Below are 20,788 nucleotides of genomic sequence, written 5' to 3' on the forward strand. Positions count from 1 at the left end.
TATTTACATAGCCTTTACTATATGCCAGGCACTGTGCTAAGTGCTTTACAGCGATTATCTCATTTGATCTTCACAACAACCCTGGGAGATAGGTACTCTTATTATCCTCATTTTACAGCTGAGGAAACTGAGGTAAGCTAAGGTTAAGTGACTTGCCCAAGGTCACAGAGCTAGTACATATCTGAGGCCAGATTTGAATTCAGTTCTTTCTGACTCTAGGCCCAGCTGTCTATCCAGCACATCTGCTAACTGCCTCACCTAGCTGACACTAAGGTTGATAGCAGAAGTTTACTTAGTTTTTGCCCACTGGGGTATGTCCTGAGCCTGTAATTTGCAGGTCATACAACCTAAGCAGAGTAGGAACTGTGCTGTGTGTTCCAAGAGGCACAAAAACATACATCAAATTATTAATTGAAATAATTAATAATGTTTTAATAATGGTTCATTAGCAGTTTAATTGTTGATTTAAAAAATCAGATTGTTATAATCATGTTGTCCTCCACCAAAGTCCTCCTCTTATTCCTCACTATGGAACAGAGGCTATTCTGGGTAGGTTATGTCCATAGAATTCAAGCCCTGGCAGGTCCTACCCAGGGCTGGATAGGCTTCAAGTATTGGCCTAGTGTCTGTCATCCAAGGACCGGCCAAGATTAGTTCAGAGAGGCCCATCAGCAGAAGGCTGCCTACCAGGTGATGATGGTTTTCTGGCTACAGCAGCTCCTGATGACTGCCTACTAAGGCATGGCAGGGCTCTACTCTCCCTCAGAGGAGAGAAAGGTCCCACATCAATGAAGTCATGGATTCTTGTAAGTACTGAAGCATGGATCCATATTAGAACAGCAACCATAGATGTCAGAGCTGGAAGAGACCGGAGACAGCTTTTAGTCTACCGTCAAATCCTTCATTTTTATAGATGTAGAAAGCAAAACTCAGAAGGGAATGACTGTCAATACTTTGTAACAGAAAAAAACCCAGAAACCAATTCTCCAGATTCCTAGTCTACTGCTCTTTCAACCAAACTAATAACATGGTTCAAGTCCATATCAGTGGTTCAAATCATATCTCCCTAAATAACTACATACCTGGTGACTAAAACTTGACTCTTTTTTTTTTGCCTCTTTTATAGTTGACATATGACCAGGTAAGTGATTGAAAGCAGCAGGATATAGTCCAGAGAGCCTTGGTCTTGGAGTCAAAAGACATAGCTTTGAAGCCTGGTTGTACTACTTTTATTGCCCGTTTGACCATGGGCATATTCCCTCTGAATCTCAATTTATCTATAACATGGGTTGTTACAAGGCTTTGCTTACTTCAAAATACTGTATAAATGTCAGCTATTCTAATATAACCAAATGAGTCTACAATCTATTGGTCTTATCCCTGTCCCCCAACACTAGCATTATGGAGGGGTTTCATTCAACATTTATGCTACGCAAGACGTAAGTTTAAGGAAGTAAGTAAAACAAACTGCAAAGGAAGTAGTGCGGTATAGTGGGTTGAGAGCTAGGGCTGGCAATAAGAAAGGACTGCTTTCGAATCCTGCATCAGATACTTAGTAGAATAAGTGACTTTGGGCAAGTCACTTAACTTTTCTCAGCCTCAGTTTTCTCATCTATAAATTGGGAATTAAAATAATAGTCACTATCTGACAGGATTGTTATGATGATCAAATGAGTTAATCTATGTAAAGTTTTTTGCAAAACCTTAAAGCTAATGTAGAAATGTTTACTGAATGAATATTTTTAAAACAGTATTTTGCCATATTTATTTAAGCGAATTGAACTGAATTGAATTGAATTGATGCCACTTTTCTCAGATCTATTTCCTTCCTTCCATTTACTCTTCACTCACTCTTTAGAACCTCATTATTTCTCACCTGGACTACTATAATAGCCTCCTAATTGTTCTTCCTTTTTCTAATCTACCCTACACAAAGCTGCCAAATGAATATTCTTAACATATAGGATACTCCCTTGCTCAAAAATCTTCAGTAGCTCCCTATGGTCTCTAAGATAAAATACAAACTCCTCAGGCTGGTTGGCATGGAAAATCCTCCACCATTTGATTCCCACCTACCTTTGCAAACATTTTATATTACTTCACTTTGTACATTCCAACAAACTTGGCTTATGAGCTGTTCTCAAATTCAACAATGCCATCTTCCATCTCTGGGCTTTTACACAGGCTGGTTCCATACACTTCAAATCTTTAGCATCTTTGAAGACTTACCCAAGAACAACAAGTCTTTCTTGAGCCATCTGGCTGTTAGTGATCTCTCTGTCTCCTACCAGTTTCTATTGACTTAACTGTGTATGCACGGAATCTACCCAGTAGAATGTCAACTCCTTCAATTTTGTCTTTGGATACCAGGCACCTACCACAGTGTCTTGTGCACAGCAGGTGCTTAAGAAAGGTTTATTGAACTGAATTGAATCAAATTCCCCATGGCTTAAACATGCAAACAGTCTGACCCATTTGTAGAGGGAGAATATCCTTACACAGGTTTGGAATGGGGGAAAGGGTTGGGTAGGTAGAGAACTAACACAGAAAAATGGAATGCAAGAGACACTGGGCTATTTTTAATTAGGAAGGGATGACAGCTGACTAAATTCCCTGACTCTGCAGCTACTGGCTTCCTGACCTAGACCTTACTGGACCTGCTCCTAAAACCAATGTCTATTAGTCCCCAATGGTGGTTCTATTATTGTCCCTCCATCCTGACAGGTGTAGACCTTACCAAATCTGTGTCTATTCTCAGCATGTAAATAGGGAGATAAAAGTAAGAATGTTAATGAGCTGTAACGTAATCCACAGAGGGAAAGGAAGGCTAGATCAGATGACACTAAGGGTCATTCTCTAGAAGCCTCCAAATAGCCCCAGTTTAATTTTATTGAATACCTAGCCATTCCTAAACAGACTTGTTTGACTGATTCACTTGTCCAATGATTATTTTTTTTTTATATAAATCATCTGGTCATATTACAACATACAATTCCTAAGCACTATTCTTCTTGGGATATGCATGCTGGGGGGGGGCATCATATTCAATATTATTGTATTTTCAGGAAAGATTATTCTTCCATTCATTGGAAATTAACAAGCACCTACTATGTGCCAAGCACTTTACTAGAACCCCCACATACCCCAGGGTTACAAAGACAGAAACAAAATAATTCCTGCCCTCAGGGAGCTTACATTCTACTGAGGAAGGAATAGTAGTAACAATTTTTATTACATAATTATTATTGTATTGTGATTGTATTGTGATATAATAATTATTCATGATAATAATGAGCATTTATACGGCATTTTGAGGTTTGCAAAGCACTTTACAAGTATTACCTCATTTTATGCTCACAATAATCCCACAAGGTAGGTACTAATATTATCCCCATTTTATGGATGAGGCAGAGATTCAGTGACTTGTCCAGGTCACACAACTAATAAATATCTAAGACTAGATTAGAATTTGGGTGTTTCTGTCTCCAGGTGAGAGCTCTAGCCACTGTGCCTCCTAGTACTGGGTGTAACATACACATAGCTGACTCTAATACAAGACAGGTATGAATGGATACAAAGGAAAGATCAGGTTAAAGTGGTCTAGGAAAATTTGAGGGGGGAGATCTCACCCACAGCTGGTTAGCAGGTTGAAAGGTGGGGATTGTGAAAGGAAAGGAACAGGGAAAGGAAGGTGGTTGCTAAGGTGAAGATAAAATAGCTTAATGAAGATAAGGATTCTGAAAAGCAGATTTGAGGAAGAGTACATTCCCCCAAAATGGGGTGTTCCTGTGTCAGTGAACAGAGACAGGAGATAGAATGGTATTCAATAAGGCTGGAAGGCTAGAGTTTGCATTTTATTTTCCTCTCGGCTATCAACATGATCTTCTTAAACTCCAAGTCTGAACACATCACCCCACTATTCAATAAACTCCAGTGGATCCTTATCATCTTCAGGATCAAATATAAAATCCTCTGTTTGGTTTTTAAAGCCCTTCATAACCTGGCCGCTTTTCAGTCTTCTTATACGTTACCCTTCCTCCACATACTCTACAATCCAGTGACACTGGCCTCATTGCACATGACATTAATCTCCCTATTCTGTGTGCATTTTCTCTGGCTGCCTCCATGACTGGAATGCTATGGGACTATGTTCCTAAGCCTGCATTTCCCTATCTGTACAACGAAGAGGTTGGTCTCAATGACTATTCAGTTCCCTTCTAGCTCTAAATATTGCATCCTGTGGGTTTCCTCTCCTTATACATCTTCAAGCGAAGGCTGGATGACCAGTTGTTCAATATGTTGTAATGGGAGGACAGAAGATTCCTTTCAGATATCAATTGGACCAGATGGCTGGGAGGTCCCTTCCAGCTCTAAATCCTGTTATTCTAGGATAGTGAGAGCCAAGGAGGTCCAGTTACTTGCCTACAGTCACACAGCTAGCTAAGGATATGGATGGAACTCAAAATCAGGTGCTCTAATTCCCAGGCTAATCCTATCTCCATTGAATCACTCCATCTCCATTTGTACTCCATTGTTTCTCTTTTCTAACTCATGTGGCATTTATTATCTGCCTCACAAAATTAACACTCATTCTGTCTTATTCCCTATTTTTCCTAGGTGTGTGCATTGTGTATGTTTTGTCTCCGGTGAGCTAGACTAAAAATTTCTTCTAGTTAGAGACAATATCTCATCCATCTTTTGTCACTTCCATAATACCTAGTCTGATGGTAGGTACATAAGTTAGTGCTCTGTAAATATTCTTTGATCACTTAACTACCAGATTGATAATACCCACTATCTTCTGTTCAAGAGAATCTTAGGGTCAGAGGTCATCTATGATTTTTTTCTATCCCCTTGTAGCCACAGGAGAATGTAACTAAACAAAACTCCAACAGCTGAGTGCTTTAAAAAATTACTTTCATCCCCTAAGACAAGACATTCCACATTCTTACCTGATGGTCCATTATGTAACCCAAGACTTACGAAGTTCTTCTCTGAATCTAATTTAAATCCTTCTTACTGCAGACCATTTCCCCTCATTCTGACACCAGGAAATATAAAGAAGAATGAGTGCATCTAATGAGTGCCTTTTGTGGACCAAAAGATTCCTACAACATCATCGCTCTGCCTTCCCTTCTCCAGGTTAAAGAATGGCCCTGTGTTCCTCAGAATAAAGATTACTTCAGCCCAATGGTTCCCCCACCCAGCCAAAGGAAGTTATGACATTATCACAGCTATCTGAAGAATGTTAGAGAAACCTAGTAAAAATGTTTGGTATTCTTGGCTACCTGCAAGTAGAATAGTAGTCAAGATAAAACACCTACTTAAAGGGCAAGAGCAATGACCACTCTGATCATGGGAGCCAAACTGAGCCCAAAGCTACCCCTATTCTTCAGTCCCTACTCAGGAAACATTAAAACCCCAGAGGAAGCCGAAGGAGGGAAGCCTTTCAAATTAAAGTACTCTGATGCTGGGAATGCTTGTGTCTAAGAAAGGAATTGCCAAATGTCGCTCTGGAAACAGGAAGTCGGCCGGGGTACTGTATGTGAAGGCCATGTAACAATGTGAGGGAACCAGCAGAAAAACAACAGTAATACTGAAGCCTGCTCAATTTCAGTGAAATCCCATCTGCAGTCCTCTCTCTGGAAGCAAAAGGAACAGCTAGACTCTCCCTCCTTCTCCTCACCCCCTTCTCCAGACTCTTCTACATGTTGGGTCAGAAAGGCCAGCAACCAGCACCCTAGGAACAAAGCTGGGAACATTTACCTGAAGATTAAAGTTTCTTTTTAATAAGATAGGTGTTATCAGGTGGCAAAAGAGGTGGGGGCTGGGAGATGGAATTTTTGCCCCTTCTTTCCATTAAAAAAGAGATTAGGGGCTGATTGAACAGGTAAGCAGTGTGATGTGTTAAGAGACTGGTCCTTTGGAAACTTGTTTTTGGCAAAAAATAAAAGCATTAAGAGACATAAGCAGCAACTTTTCATTGGCAGCGGGTGCTGAACATGGAATAGGAGTGTGTGTGTGTGTGTGTGTGTGTGTGTGTGTGTGTGTGTGTGTGTGTGTGTGTGTGTGTGTGTGTGTGTGTGAGTAGGACATTCTCTGCTGTTGCTAAGACACCTTCCCCTGCCCCCCTCCCCACTTCCCTCTCACCCAATCAAAAGGTGGCATCTCCCTATTGGTTGCCTGGTCTTATCGAATGACCGTGACAAGCTGGCGCTGAGCCCACCTCATTGGTTCATTCCTTACGGCCCACTGTCAGGGGAGAGCAAATCAGACACCTAATCAATATTTTGTGAAGCAGCACGAGCCTGCTGGCTGAATTTACATTAAGTATCTTGCTGTCTGTTCCTCTGCACCCAGATAAGCATCACATTAATTTCAGAGGTGAGAGAGGGATGGGTAGACAAAAGCTGTCGCCCTTCAGCCATCTTGGCTGTTCTTGAGTCCAGGTTAAAAACTCAGAATGTAAAAGCTGCATCAGGTTGACTTACACTGAAGAAATAAACCTGATGAATACAAACAGGTATAGATCAGCATAGCTTAATGGCAACCCTGCTGGGAGTAGAATTGGGATTTTTTTTTCTGGGCTACTGCACAGAGAGGGAGAGCTAAGGAGCCCACAACTCACTGGATTTAAAGTAAACCAAACCGAAAGGAAAATGAGCTTTTGTCATCAGTGATTTCAGAAAGAGACTTGAGCTCCATAGCTGTTCAGCTAGGCTGCACTCAGAGAGAGAGCAAAGACATAGCCAGTAGGTCAAAAGGTGCTATGGTGCTTGGAGAAGACCAAGAATTCCTCAGACATGGGTGGGAATTCTAGGAAAGAGTTGGGATTGGAGCCACAGTGGCTCTCATTCCCCAAGTAACCACATTTAACCATACTTATTGACCAATTATGCAGTCTCCTTCAGTGTTAGGCCTTAGCAGGCAAAGGTGAATAGAATAATTATCTGGATGATTGGACCCAAAACCAAACCTAACCCTCCCTTATTAAGAAAGGTCCAAAATAATCTAGACAGGCTGTCTACACAAAATCAAAATCACCATATTATTGCTTCACTTTTCTTTGCCTGTGTGGACAATGCTCAAAAAACTCAGAGAGATCCTGAAAAATAATTAACACCATCATAACATGATTTGTGCCATGGTGTGAGTGGAAAATATGAGTGAAATCAGCTATTAAAATGAACAGCAAGCCAAGCAGTTACTCATATCATTCTTCCCTGGACTGAGTTTATATCAGCTTTGAAAAGAAGTTCAAAACAATTGGCCTACAAAATGTTGGGAGGGTTTTTCCGGCCCTTTCCAAGCTCATCCATTTCCTAATTTAGAGAGTGATCAAATGCCAAGAATCTAAGGAAATGAAGATTGGGAGACACATTTTCCATTTTCTAAAACTTCTTATTGACCAATAGCCAGTGGCTAGTAAGAATTTGCATGGTAATTTAAAATTGATGTAAGCCTTTAGGTTTAAGACCAACCTTTGGGAAATGAGCAAAATTCATCAGTAGGTAGGTTGTTCAGTTGGATAGACAATGATGTTTGTTTGTTTGTTTGTTTTTAATCAAAGCCACCTCTACAGGATAAATCCTTGTCTGGCTCAATTCTCTTCAGTCTGTTCTGTGTCTGGCCATTTTACAAATGCATATCACATGACTCACAGTGAGAGAGTGCTCTTATTGACTGTCTCTCTAATTCTCCACAGTGATAGTTCCAAACCTTTCCCTTTCTCCTCTAGCCCCCTAGTTAACCTATCACCCTCATACTTAGGGCAGATGACTCAGTCTCTTACTTCAATAAGGTCATTTGATGTGTGTTGTCAATCCTTCTCTCCTCTTGAAAATTTCTCAACATCATCCATTCTTTTTCATTCTTTTTCTCAGATGAAGTATCTATATTCATACTAAAGCTAACCAACCCATAAGTGTGCCTTTGATCCCATTTGCCACCATACTTCGCCCCATTCTCTTTCATGCATATTTAGTTTCTCCTCTCTCTAATGGCTCTTTCTCATCTCAGGTAAAATTTCTCAAAAAATTTGTCCAGAACCAAGAGATCTAAGGGGTTTTTTTGTTGTTGTAGACCCCTTTGGCACTCTGGCGAATTGCATATGGATCCCTTCTCCAAATGTTTTTAAAAGCACAAAATGAAATATGCAGGAAACCAATCATATTAAAATAGAGTTATCAAATTGTTTTAAAGTCAAAGCTAAGCATCTCCGATCTAGACCCATGCCTCCATTTCCACACTACTTACTTCCTCTTCAACCTTTTCCTTCTATTCATGCTATTATACTGAAATTGTTTTCTCATACTCTCCAAATCCAGTGGCTTTCTTTTAATCTTTATCCTCCTCAAACTCTAAAGCACTATTAAATACCCCCTTTGTTTCTGTATATTAACTCCTCCTTCATGAGATACCTTTATTGTCTTGTGGTTCTCCTACCTCTCCAACCATTCCTTCCCTGTCATCTTCATTCACTCCTTGAAGGTAGAGATTTCCCAAGGTTCTGCCCTTGGCCCTCTTTCTGTTCTGTTTCTCTGCTGTCTCTCCCTCAGCAACCTTATTGACATTGCTTTAACTATCATTTCTGTGTGGCTAAATCTCAAATCTAGCCCTGACCTCTTTGCTAAGCTCCAGACTACATCGCCAGCTGTCTACAGGGTACCTCCACTGTGGTGTATCACTCGAACATCAAATTTAACATATTTGCTTATCTTCTAATTGCCATTTTGATAATTTAATCAACTTAATAATTCATCATTATTATTATCTTGACTATTTTTGTCAATAGCATTCATCCAATCTGCAATAGTGTAATCTTTAATTTTTCTCTCCCCTCCAGCTGATACAGCCACTCAATTACAACCAAAGCATGATTCTAACCCTAATTTCATCCACATCTGTCCCTTCTTCTCTATGTTCAATGCCATCACCCTAGTATGGGACCTCATTATTTCAAGACTACTAACAAGCCTATGGGAAGCTAGGTGGCACAATATATAGAGCTCTGGTTCTGGAGTCAAGAAGATTTGTTTTCCTGAGTTCAAATATGACCTCAGACCCTTACTAGCTGTGTGATCCTGGACAAGTCACTTAATCCTGTTTGCCTCAGTTTCCTCATCTGCAAAATGAGCTGGAGAAGGAAATAGCAAACCACTCCAGTATCTCTGTGAAGAAAACCCCAAATGGGGTCAGGAAGAGTCAGACAGGACTCAACAACAACAACAACAACAACAAATCTAACAGATTGGCTAATTGGGAGATGATATTCACGATAAACAAATACAATAAGAAAATGCCTAGTTGCCCTTGATGAGTTCATGTCACCAGGTCCAGATGAACAACATCCCAGGGTACTGAAAGAACTAGCAGGTAGGACTGCTGAATCACAGTCAGGAACCTTTGAAAAACTGCACAAACAGAAGAAGCACCATAGGACTGGAAAAGGGCAAATGTTGTCCAGATTTTCAATAAAAGAAAAAGTGGAGTCTGCAAACTATGGGTTAGTGAGCTTCTATTCCTGATAAAATTCTAGACCATGTAACAGGGGACTGCCTACTGAGCCCACTCTTCATGAGTATTCAGAGTAATGCTGCCGCAATTCCCCATGTTGGAGGGAGGGGAAGAAATAAGCATTTATATAGGGCCTGCTACACGTCAGGCACTGTGCTAAGCGCTTTACAAATAGCATCTCATGTGATGTGGAAGAGGCTGACGCGCCTGCTTCTGGGAGATTCAGACATTGGAGCATGTGTAGAAATCCTGTATCTGGCTTCTGTCTGCTAACCAGTGGTGAGGGCGGTCAAGTGTGGCAGTGGATAGAGGGCAAGGCCTGAAGTCAGGAACACTCATCTTCCTGAGTTCAAATCTGATCTGAGACACTTAATAGTTATATGACCCTAGGTAAGTCACTTAACCCTGTTCGCCTCGGTTTCTTCATCTGCAAGATGAGCTGGAGAAGGAAATGGCAAATCACTCCAGAATCTGCCAAGAAAACCCCAAATGGGGTCACAGAATTGTACATGAATAATGATTGAAAACAACAACCAGTGATGAAGAAGAGCTTTTATAATTAGCTAGGAAGGTCTTTAAAAGGCACTAGCCAGGCTATCTCAGGCTTTCTTCTACCAGTGTGAATTCTTCACTTTGACTCTTTCAGCACCTGGAGAGAGACAATGCTACAAGGGGCAAGATTTTTAACCCACTTCCTGTCTTAATACAGAGTATTGTAACCTTTATTGTAACATCGTGAATTTTGAAAGGCCAAGAGAGTGAGCCACTCAAAGGTCCAGGCATTTGGAAGTCAAGGCTGGTTTTAAACCATGGCATAGAGACAATGTTACAATAAAGGTTACAATACTCCATGTTAAGACAGGAAGTGGGTTAAAAATCTCTCCCCTTGTAGCATTGTCTCTTGCCAGCCCAGCACTACTGCCCTAAAGACTGAGGGTTAAGGAGCCACCTTCGGAACACAACAGCAACAGTAGCTGAGATGAGGTCTCATCTGGCAGTAAAGATGAATTTGGACATGAATTTGATGTGACCGATGTATAAGGGAGAATGTGTCCCTGAGAGGTTGAAGGAGAACATGCTTCTGTTCTTGCTATATCCTTTGTAAAAACTAACTGAGGTCAGTTGGTTAAATGAACTATGGTGCTGGTCTCTGGTACCTAACAGTGGGAGAGAACCATAGTGGAATGGAAGACTGAGCTGACTGCATTAGACAAAGGCATCCAAACCCTTCAGGGACACTCCTAGACACCTGAGAGGAAGCTGTAGCCAACCTGGCTCTAGGAAAGTAAGCCCAGAAAACATATTGTTAAAAAGAAATGTCTAGAAAAGGAAGTAATAACAAAGAACATGTCATACCAAACTAACTCGATTTCCATTTTTTGAAAGGGTTCTTTGATTTGTAGATGAAAGTAATGTTATAGATAAAGTTAACATAAATGTTACTGTAACTAGGGCACAGGCTAATAAAGAAATTATTGTATTTGCCCTTCCTGATGGGTTACATTGAGTATGTGCAGATCTTCCTTGACTGGTTCCAATCTAACACTTGGAACTTTGGAAATTTGTTCTGGCCATAATGATGAAATGCCCTTTTATTGGCTTTTCAGCTATAAGGACCCCTAACTCGGGAAAGATTAAGACAAAATTGAGTGTGCATCCAAAACATCTGAGTGTCTAATCTCTCATACTCTCCATGGTAGCTTCTGAGTGATGGCAACTCCTGTGAGCCACTAGGTTGAAGAAAGAAGTTGGCTACTGTGTCCCCCACTGTCCCTGACCACATGGAATCTATACTGTGCAGTCAAGCATAAGGGTCAAGGAGAGATTTGTTTTGTTTTAAGTGTTTATTGTTTCCTGATCTTAGGTGAAGAATTATCCTGGGATAGGAGTTCCCAGTAACTTATGAAATGAAGAGATTCAACAAAGTCATCAGAATTCTCACCGGCAACCTGATTTAGTAGCAGAGTCCACTGCAGTGGTAGTAGCCAGTGACAAAGGAAGTACCTGAAGATGGAAGGCATACTCCTAGTGAAAGATGGAAGGCATACTCCCAGTGAAAGAGGCAGCTTCAGGTATTATAACACATGATGATGGGAAGAAATGCTGGCTGACTCTTCCAAGGCACTACTCCTTAGAGCCCAGCAGTGAGTTCAAACTAAGGAGGAGAACCCCTTGAGGACTCTATGAAGGGAAAAAAGGGCTCCTGGGGGCCAAGAGCCGAGAGGTCACCCTTGACCACACAACCATGTGAATATCTCTCATTGCATTTTAAGTTTTAAACATATTCTCCACAGTAAATTTGTGTGTACAAAGGAAGAGTGGTTCCAGGTTGGGGAAGGGGGTGAGAGGGTCAGTATTTAGTAACTGTTGGTATACTTTTAAGTAAATATCTTTTTTTCCAGAAGCTAATAGATTTATACTGGTTGGTTGATGATAAGTGATCCTACCAAATGAGAGGTGAGGAACAGTTAATGAGTTATAGTACTGGAAACTCCATCCCTTCCAGGTTATCTCTACTACCTTGGGAGAGTAGAACTCAGCCACCCAAACTGCCAGTAGAAGGGAAAGTTAGGAATGTGAGTCCAGACAGGGTGCTACATAATCAAAGTATTTGACAAAGTCATTCATGCTATTCCTATGGGCAAGATTGGAAGGTATGAGCTACATACACCAGTGAGATGGATTTCAAATTGACTGCATGGCCATATCCAAAGAGTAATCAGTCAACAATTCAATGACAATTTAGGAAGAAGTCTTTAGTAGCATGCCCCAAATATCTGTGCTTGACCCTGTACCACTGAACATTTGTTGTTCAGTAGATTTAAGTCATGTCCAACTCTTCATGACCCCATATGGGGTTTTCTTGGCAAAGATACTGGAGTGGTTTGCCATTTCCTTCTCCAGATCATTTTACAGATAAGGAGCTAAAGCAAACATGAGTAAGTGACTTTCCCAGGGTCACACAGCTAGTAAATGTCTGAAGCCAGATATGAACTCAAGAAGATGAGTCTCCCTGACTTTCAGGCCTAGTGCTCCATCCACTGCACCACTTAGCTGCCACTGAACATTTACCAATGGCTTAAAGATATAAATGTCGCCTTCATCAAACCTGTATATGACACAAAACTAGAAGAAATAGCTAACACTTTAAATGACAGAGTCAGGATCTAAAAGGTCTTGATCGTCTAGAACGTTAACACAAATCTAATGGAATGAAATATAACAGGAACAAATGTAAATACTTAGGTTCAAATAGTCAATTTCACAAGTACATGAAGGAGTTGACATAGCGAGAAAATCATCTAAAAAAGATTTGGGAATATTTGTGGAGTGCAAGTATGTAAGTTAGGAGTAATTTAAGCAGCTGAAAACAAAACAAATAAACAAACAAAGCTAATGCCATCTTACTGTCCATTACAAGAGAGATAACATAGTTTCTATAATAAGGAAGTATTGTGCCTTGGTGTACATTGCCCTGGGCTGACTATATCTGGGATATTATGTTAAGTTCTAAACAATTCATTTTAGAAATGACATTGACTAAACTGACAAGTGTCCACACGAGTGCAACCAGGATGGAAAAGGCCCTCAGTCTATACCATCTTATCACTGGTTACCTGAAGTGATGCTTGGCTTGGACAAGATAAGACTTGGGGAGGATATGTGATAGCTATCTTCAAGTATTTGAAAGCCTGTCATGCATAAGAGGGATTAGACAGAGGACAGGACTAGGAGTGATAGATGGAAGTGGCAAAGAAGCAGATTTTAGGTAGAGGTTAGGGAAAGCTTCTTCTAATAAATCATAGTGCTCCAAAGTGAAATGTGCTTCTTAGGAGGCAGAGGCAGCTAGGTGACTCAATGGAGAGAGAAATGCAACTGTAGTCAGGAAGATCCAAATTCAATTCAGGCCTCTGACACTAAGTAACTGAGTGATCCTGGACAAGTCATTTAACCTGTTTGCTTTAGTTTCCTCATCTATAAAATGGGAATCATAATAGCACCTACATCTCAAGTTTGTTGCCAGGATCAGATGAGATAATCTATGTAAAGCACTTAGCAAAGTGCTTGCCACATAATAGGTGCTTTAATTAATGCTTGTTTCCTTCCTCATCACTGTAAGTCTTCAAGAAAAGGATGAATGACTAAAAGCTGGTTATGCTATAGATCTTGCACAGGTATGAGATGGACTAAATGTCTCTGAAATCCCTTCCAACTGAGAGAGACTTTTCTAACTCCTCTGTCTCTTCTCCTACCCATCCTACACATTATAAGCAACTAGTGGAATAGACTGCTGACCTTAAAATCAGAAACATCTGAGTTTGAATAATGTCTCAGATACTTTGGGCAAGTCACTTAACCTTTCTCAACTTGTTTCCTCAATTCTAAAAGGGGTAATAGAAATAAGCATGTTAAGATTTGCAAAGCACTTTACAAATAAACTCAACATATCCATAATGGAGCCCATTATCTTTCCACTTCAACCCTTCCCTTCTCCTACCTTTCTTATTACTCTGCAGGGCAACACCCCCTTTTCCAGGCACTTAGGCTTACAACCTAGGCATCCATCCTTGACTCCTCGCTATCTCTCACCCCCCATATCCAATCTGTTGCCCAGGCCTGTCAATTTCACCTTTGCAGGATCTCTTGAACATAACCTCCTTCCTCTCCTCTGACATGCCCATCACTCTAGTGCAGACCATCATCACCTCACACCTGGACTATTACAATAGCCTGCTGGTGGGTCAGCCTGCCTCGAGTCTCTCCCCACTCCAACACTTCCTCCATTCAGCAACCAAAGTGATTTTTCTAAAGCACAGGTCCAACCATGTCACCCCTCTACTCAATAAACTCTAGTGGCTTCCTATAGCATTCAAGTTCAAATACAAAATCCTGTTTGATGTTCAAAGTCTTTCACAACCTAGCAGCCCCCTCCTACATTTCCAGTCTTCTTACCTTTTAACCCCCTCCACGTACTTTTCCATCCAGTGACACTATATTCCTCATAAACAAAACACTCTATCTCTCGTTCCTGCGCATTTTCCACAGCTGTCCTCCATGCCTGGGACACCCTCTCTTCAGCTCTACCTACTGGTTTCCCTGGCCTCTTTTGCATCCCAGCCAAAAGCCATTCTTCTATGGGAAGCCCCATCCCAACGCTTCTTAATTCTAGTACCTTGTCTCTTCTAATTATTTCCCATTTATCTTGTATGTAGCTTGTTTGTATCCATTTGTTTCCTTGTTATTTTCCCCATTAAATTATGAGCTCCTTGAGGAAAGGGATTGTCTTTTGCCTCCTTCCCCCCCACCCCCATCCCTTACCACTGTGGCTGGCAATTAGTAGGTGCTTAACAAATGTTGATTGATTTTATGGTCACAATAATCCTGGGAGGGAGGTGCTCTTATCCACATTTTACAGATAAGGAAACTGAGGCAGAGATTAAGGAACTTACCCAGGGTCACACAACTAGCAAGTGTCTGAGGTCACATTTGAACTCAGGTCTTCCTGGCTTTTCCTGGTCCCTTTCTCTATCCACTGTATCACCTAGCTATCTCATTTGATAACAGCCGCTAACCTCAGGGATATTGTGAGGATCAAATGAGATAATATTTGAAAGCATTTTCTAAATCTGAAAGCACCTATGCAAATGCTAACTATCCTTGTTATTGCTGTAGTTATTGACCGACCAAACTTCTTCATGGTCCTGGTCACATTATCTTCTTTCAAATACTTTTTCTGACAGCAGAATCGCTCTGGTTCCTTCCCAACCACATACATTTTGCTTTCCTTTTTCCCTGTAGTCTTTGACACAATTCCTTAAGCCTAGAATTCCCTTCCTTACTTCCAACTATTGGAATTCATAGCCATCTTTTAAAATGCATCCTCCTCCTTTATGAAGCTTTCCCTGAACACTACAGGTTGATCATGATATTTCTCCCCTGGGATCACACATCACATTTTCTTTTCACATCTCTTATGTACGTATCAAGCAATATTGTGTGTTACAGTTATTCTTATGTTTGCCATACTGCCCTAATGGACTTATAAGTTCCCTGAGGGTAGAGACAATATCTTCTCTAAACTTTCTATCTTTGGTACAGTGCTCTGCTCATACTGTTGTTCAGTCATTTCTCAGCTGTGTCCAACTCTTTGTGACTCCATTTGGGGTTTTCTTGACAAAAATACTGGTGTTTGTCATTTGCTTCTCCCGCTTATTTTACAGATGAGAAAACTGAGCCAAGCCAAGTTAAATGACTTGCTTAGGGTCACACAGATAGCAAGTATCTGAGACCAAATTTTAACTCACAAAATGAGCCTTCCTGATTCCAGGCCCAGTACTTTATCCACTGTGTCACCTTGCTGCCCCTAACTACCATATTAGGTAGATACTAAATGTTTTTTAAACTGTACTGATGGCTCCAGAAAACCAATCAGTATTAGAAAAACTAAGACACTAAATACCTAGTGAATCAAAAATGGTGATAGAATTGGAAGTAGAACTCAGATCTGATTGCCACCCTTAGACTATTTCCATTAATTAGACCATGTTGTCTTCCCACATCTTTCATTTTCCTTACTTGGGTGGTTGAGTTTGGCCATGATCCCTTTTGGGTTCTGGTACAGAAGACTTTCCTAGATTCCCTGTGAACAAGAGACAAAAAAGAAAATGATAAGGATTTCATACCTATGTGCCCATTGCCCTCCAATAATTTAAACTCAATTTAATAATTAAAGATCTACTACATGCAAAATACTCAGAGAAATGATGGGGAAACCAAGTCCTATCCTCAAAGTGAGGGGCCTTGGTTTAAATTTAATGAAACAAGAGTTTAATTAAGTACTTATTATGTTCAAATCTCTGGAGTAGGATGTGGCCATACAACTAAAAAAATGAACGAGTTTCTGACCTCGAGGAACTTGAGGATCAGGGGAGTATTCATGAAGGGGGGACTTATAAACAGACAAACAAATACCAAATATATATAAAGTAAGCACAGAGTAATCTCAAGGGTCTCAGAGAAGGAAAGCACAAACAACTCAGGGGATAAGGACATTAAAACCGCTGCTAGTTCTAAGTTAATGATTCTATTAATAATTCTATTTATTATTCTATAATAATTCCAATATGTAAATCCATGATTTTGTCAGTTTGAGTAACTTCCTGTGTGGGAACTCTTTCCACCAATGCTGATGGAAACCCAGCTTAAGACACTCATAAGCTAAGTGACTCATCATGGGTCACATGGCTCATTTAAAAAGCAAGATTTGAATTTAAGTCTTCCTCACTCCAATGGGCCTAATACATTAATCTAACTATCATGCTACAGTACTTCTATGATGATGATGATGATGATGATGATGATGATGGCTAGCATTTATCTAGCACCTATCATGTTCCAGGCACCATGCTAAGCACTTTACAATTATAATCTCATATGATCATCAGAACAACCTTGGGAGGTGGGTGTTATTATTATCTCCATTTTATAGTTGAGGAAACTGAGGCAAAGTGATGAGCCCAAGTCACTTTGGTGATAGCCACACAGCTAATAGCACCTGAGACTGAAGTTGAACTCAGATCTTCTTGACTCCAGACCCAGTACTCTATCCAGTGAGCCACTTAGCTGCCGCCATCTATGAAGGATGATATAGTTTAGAAAACAGTTCGTTGCTCAGGACAGGCCAAATACAAGTGGCCTGAAAGATTCAAAGAGGGAAGGATTCCATGTAGGGAGGCAGAGAAGGAAGAGGAGGAATCAAGGAAGGCTTCACGTAAGTGGTATGACCTGAGCTAGGGCCTTGAAGAGGAAGAAGGATGTCAACATGGAGAGATGGAAGTAGAAATTGGGAGAGGACTCTTATTCCAGAGTCCAGCTCCAGCAGCAGATAAGTGGTATAGTAGATAGAGTGTTGGGCCTGGAATCAGGAAAACTTGAGTTCAAAACTGGCCTTAGACTCTTAGTAGATGTGTGACCCTTGGCTGTTCACTGAACCTGTTTGCCTCAGTTTCTACAACTGTAAAATGGAGATAATAATAAAAAAATCTGCCTCATAGGACTGTTGTGAGGATCAAATGAGGTAATATTTGTAAAAGCACTTAGCACAGTACCTAGCACACAGTAGGCACTTAATAAATGCTTATTCTCTTCCCTTCCAGGGAAAATCACAGAGGTGAATGAGGGTAGAGCAAGATGTTAGAATAGCTTGGTTACAGCATCAAGTGCTTAAAGCAGAACACTCTAGCCTAGCCTGATTTTTAGCAATCCCTCCCAACTAGCTTATTTTCTCCCTTTTCCTCATTTTAGAAATAACCTCAAATTAGCACTATGGATTGATACAAAATCATTGAGGTAGGAATATTATAATAAAAAGTTTTGGCCCTGGGGTCAAAGGACCTGTGTTCAAATCCAGCCTCTAATATGTACTACTTGTGTGACCTTGGACAAATCACTTAACATTGCTGGGCTTCCGTTTCTTCATCTACAAAATGAAGAGAGTTGGAGTGGATGGTCTCTGAAGTCCCTTTCAGCTCCAGAGCTATGATCTTACGATCTTATTTTCCTGGGCTTAGGGAAATACAAATTCCATCATGGATGTATCTCTGACCAATCCCTCTACTCTTCTATCACTCCCAACATGGGTCTGGAAGTCAAAAGACTTCTATTCAATCAGGAATGTTAGGACAAATTGGCATGTCTACTACGGTTGGATGGGAAAGCCGAGCTGGCACAAAATGATAAGTAACATTAGAAACAAGAAAGTTTTAAAAAGAATATTTTAGCCCATTGACAAGACATGACTTGGTAAGGTGAGAGACAGGGATGGATTGAGTGGGTGGGAATGAATGGAGGTTACTATAAATTCAGAAATGTCACTCATGTCTAACCATTTGCATAACCCAACCTAAATATTCAAAACCCAACCTATAGCTCTTCCGTCTCCCTCCTCCTCAGGCAAGAAGGTCTTTCACAATGTTCAAGAAAAATCAGTATCAGGGAATTTAGCCATCTTGTACTGCAAAGTAGGCTAATCCTATTTTCAGGATATGATGGGTGGGAAATCTTTGTATGTGGGAAAACTTGCCTTAAACTTCTGATTATAGCCAGCAACAGGATCTATTGTGGTACCCTCTACTTTGGAGAAAGGTTGCCCTCAAGGTTGGAGCACCCAGGCCAAATGTTCAGTGCAATTTGGCTCTAATTTTTTTCACTTTTCCAGGTCAAATGTTAATTAAGTATTTGTGACAAGGGAAAAAAAAATCCAGGTCAAGTCCAATATGTGGATATATAAAAATGCCTTCAATCTGACATAAATCAATAAGAAGAAAATTGAACTAACCCCATTATTGTGAAAATCCCCAGATCTTATGGTATTCTTGGAAACTAGGAATCTGTTGAACTGGTTCAGATTAGGGTCCACATCCCCACATACTGGAATGGCTCTGTAAGAGCCTCTGATCACAGGTCTAGTCTGTATCACAATACCCTATCAGTGGTCACAGAGCAAGGGCCAAGGTGCCTCATCCCATTTGGCAGCAAACTGCTCCATTAGCATGGTAGCCTGTAACCCCAGCATGGAGGAGATCACATCTCTGAATCCAAATATAGCGGTTTTATGGTCTGAGTAAGTCTACTGAGACTGCTGACATCCTCCCTCACCAGCAGAGGAAGAATTCCCTCATTTCCATTCATAAACAAAGAAAACTATGACCTCTCCACTCTTCACCATGAAATTTCTTTTTCTTTTCAATAGTGCCATAACCTTAGAATTAAATTCATTTAATTGATAAGTATGTGTTGATACTAACAACAATAGCTAGCAATTATATAGTGCTTTAAAGGTTTGTGAGGCATTATATACACGTACATAATAATAATATCATATACAGGCAGCTAGGTGGCACAGTGGCCATAAGACTGGGCTTGGTGTCAGACTCATCTTCATGAGTTCAAATCCAGCCTTAGACACTTACTAGCTATGTGACTCTGAGCAAGTCATTTAACTGTTTGCCTCAGTTTCCTTCTCTGTAAAATGAGTGGGAGAAGGAAATGGCAAACCACTCGAGCATGCCTTCCAAGAAAACCCTAAATGGGATCATGAAAGGTTGGAAACGCCTGAAAAATGACTGACAACAACATATCGTATATGTAATTTGATCCTCACAGCTATCCTATGAAGTGGGTGCTGTTATTTGTGCCCATTTGACAGAAGAACAAACTGAGACTAGGAAAAGTTAAAAGGCTTGCCCGAGGTCATGCAGCTACTAGATGACTGAGACAACATGTGAACTAACTGTCTTCTTGATTCCAAGTCCAGCATGCTGTCCACATTGTGGGGTGGTACCTCTGGGAATTTAAATTATTAATCCTAATGGGGAATGAAACTTCCCAAGCACTCCACTGCTCCTTTGCTGTAAAGATCCTCAGTGTGGACTCCTAGGCAGACTAGACCAAGCGGCAGATTAGGAGTCAGAGGGCCTGGGTTTGAAACACATATAGACCTGGAGCTGGAAGAGATAGTAGAGGTCACACAATCCAACCACCTGTTTCTTCTAGGAGAACACAGAGTGGAAGCCACAGAGCTGGGATATGAACCCAGCACCTTCCATGACATACTGTCTCCTAACAGCCTGTGCAACCTTGTTGGGCAAGTCTCAACATCCGATGGATCTAGTTTTCTTATCAGTAAAATAAGAGCATTGGACTAGAGGTCTTCCAAGGTGCCAGCTCTAAGTCCCATGAAAATTCCCTGTGTGTGGAAAGTCACAGTTCGTGAAATAGTGGACTTCAGTAATGATCTTTATAAGGTTCCTCAGAACAAGGAATTTAGAAAGAAATGCTGAACACAGACACACATTAATAGTGAATCAGCAAACAATTAAAGAGATGTCACACAGGAGAGTTCCCTTTATAAAGAATAGCTAAAATCATGGATAATTGAAAAGGAATGTTTCCCTCGTGCTAAAGACAAAGCCAGAGCTTGAATTTAAACAACTCATAGACTACATCTTTCTTCTTTGTGGATTGAGGGAACCAAGGTAAACCTGTTTCTAATGAAATATCTTTATTATAAATACCTTATTACACCTTATAATAACAACAATAATAATAGCTACCATTTATAAAACACCTACTCTATGCCAGTCACTGTGCCAAGTGCTTCACAAATATCTCATTTGATCCTCACAACAACCCTGGGAGGTAGGTGATATTATTATCCCCGTTTTACAGACAGGGAAACTGAAGCAAACAGGGATCAAATGACTTGCCCAGG

General features: G+C 40.6%; 1 long non-coding RNA gene across 1 annotated transcript in view; it reads right to left on the reverse strand.

Annotated features, from left to right (window-relative positions):
- Window positions 1-411: 411 nt before the first annotated feature.
- Window positions 412-20,788, reverse strand: part of LOC110207252 (uncharacterized) — a 184,248-nt gene continuing 163,871 nt past the window's right edge. Inside the window, exons 4-5 of the long non-coding RNA XR_002324107.2 lie at window positions 16,093-16,156; window positions 412-858 (exon numbers count right to left, since the gene is read on the reverse strand). This is a non-coding gene — a long non-coding RNA (uncharacterized LOC110207252). The remainder of the gene's footprint in view (window positions 859-16,092; window positions 16,157-20,788) is intronic.

Source organism: Phascolarctos cinereus, unplaced genomic scaffold, assembly GCF_003287225.1.
Source record: "Phascolarctos cinereus isolate Bilbo 61053 unplaced genomic scaffold, phaCin_HiC Scaffold_726;HRSCAF=1367, whole genome shotgun sequence".
NCBI lineage: Eukaryota > Metazoa > Chordata > Mammalia > Diprotodontia > Phascolarctidae > Phascolarctos > Phascolarctos cinereus.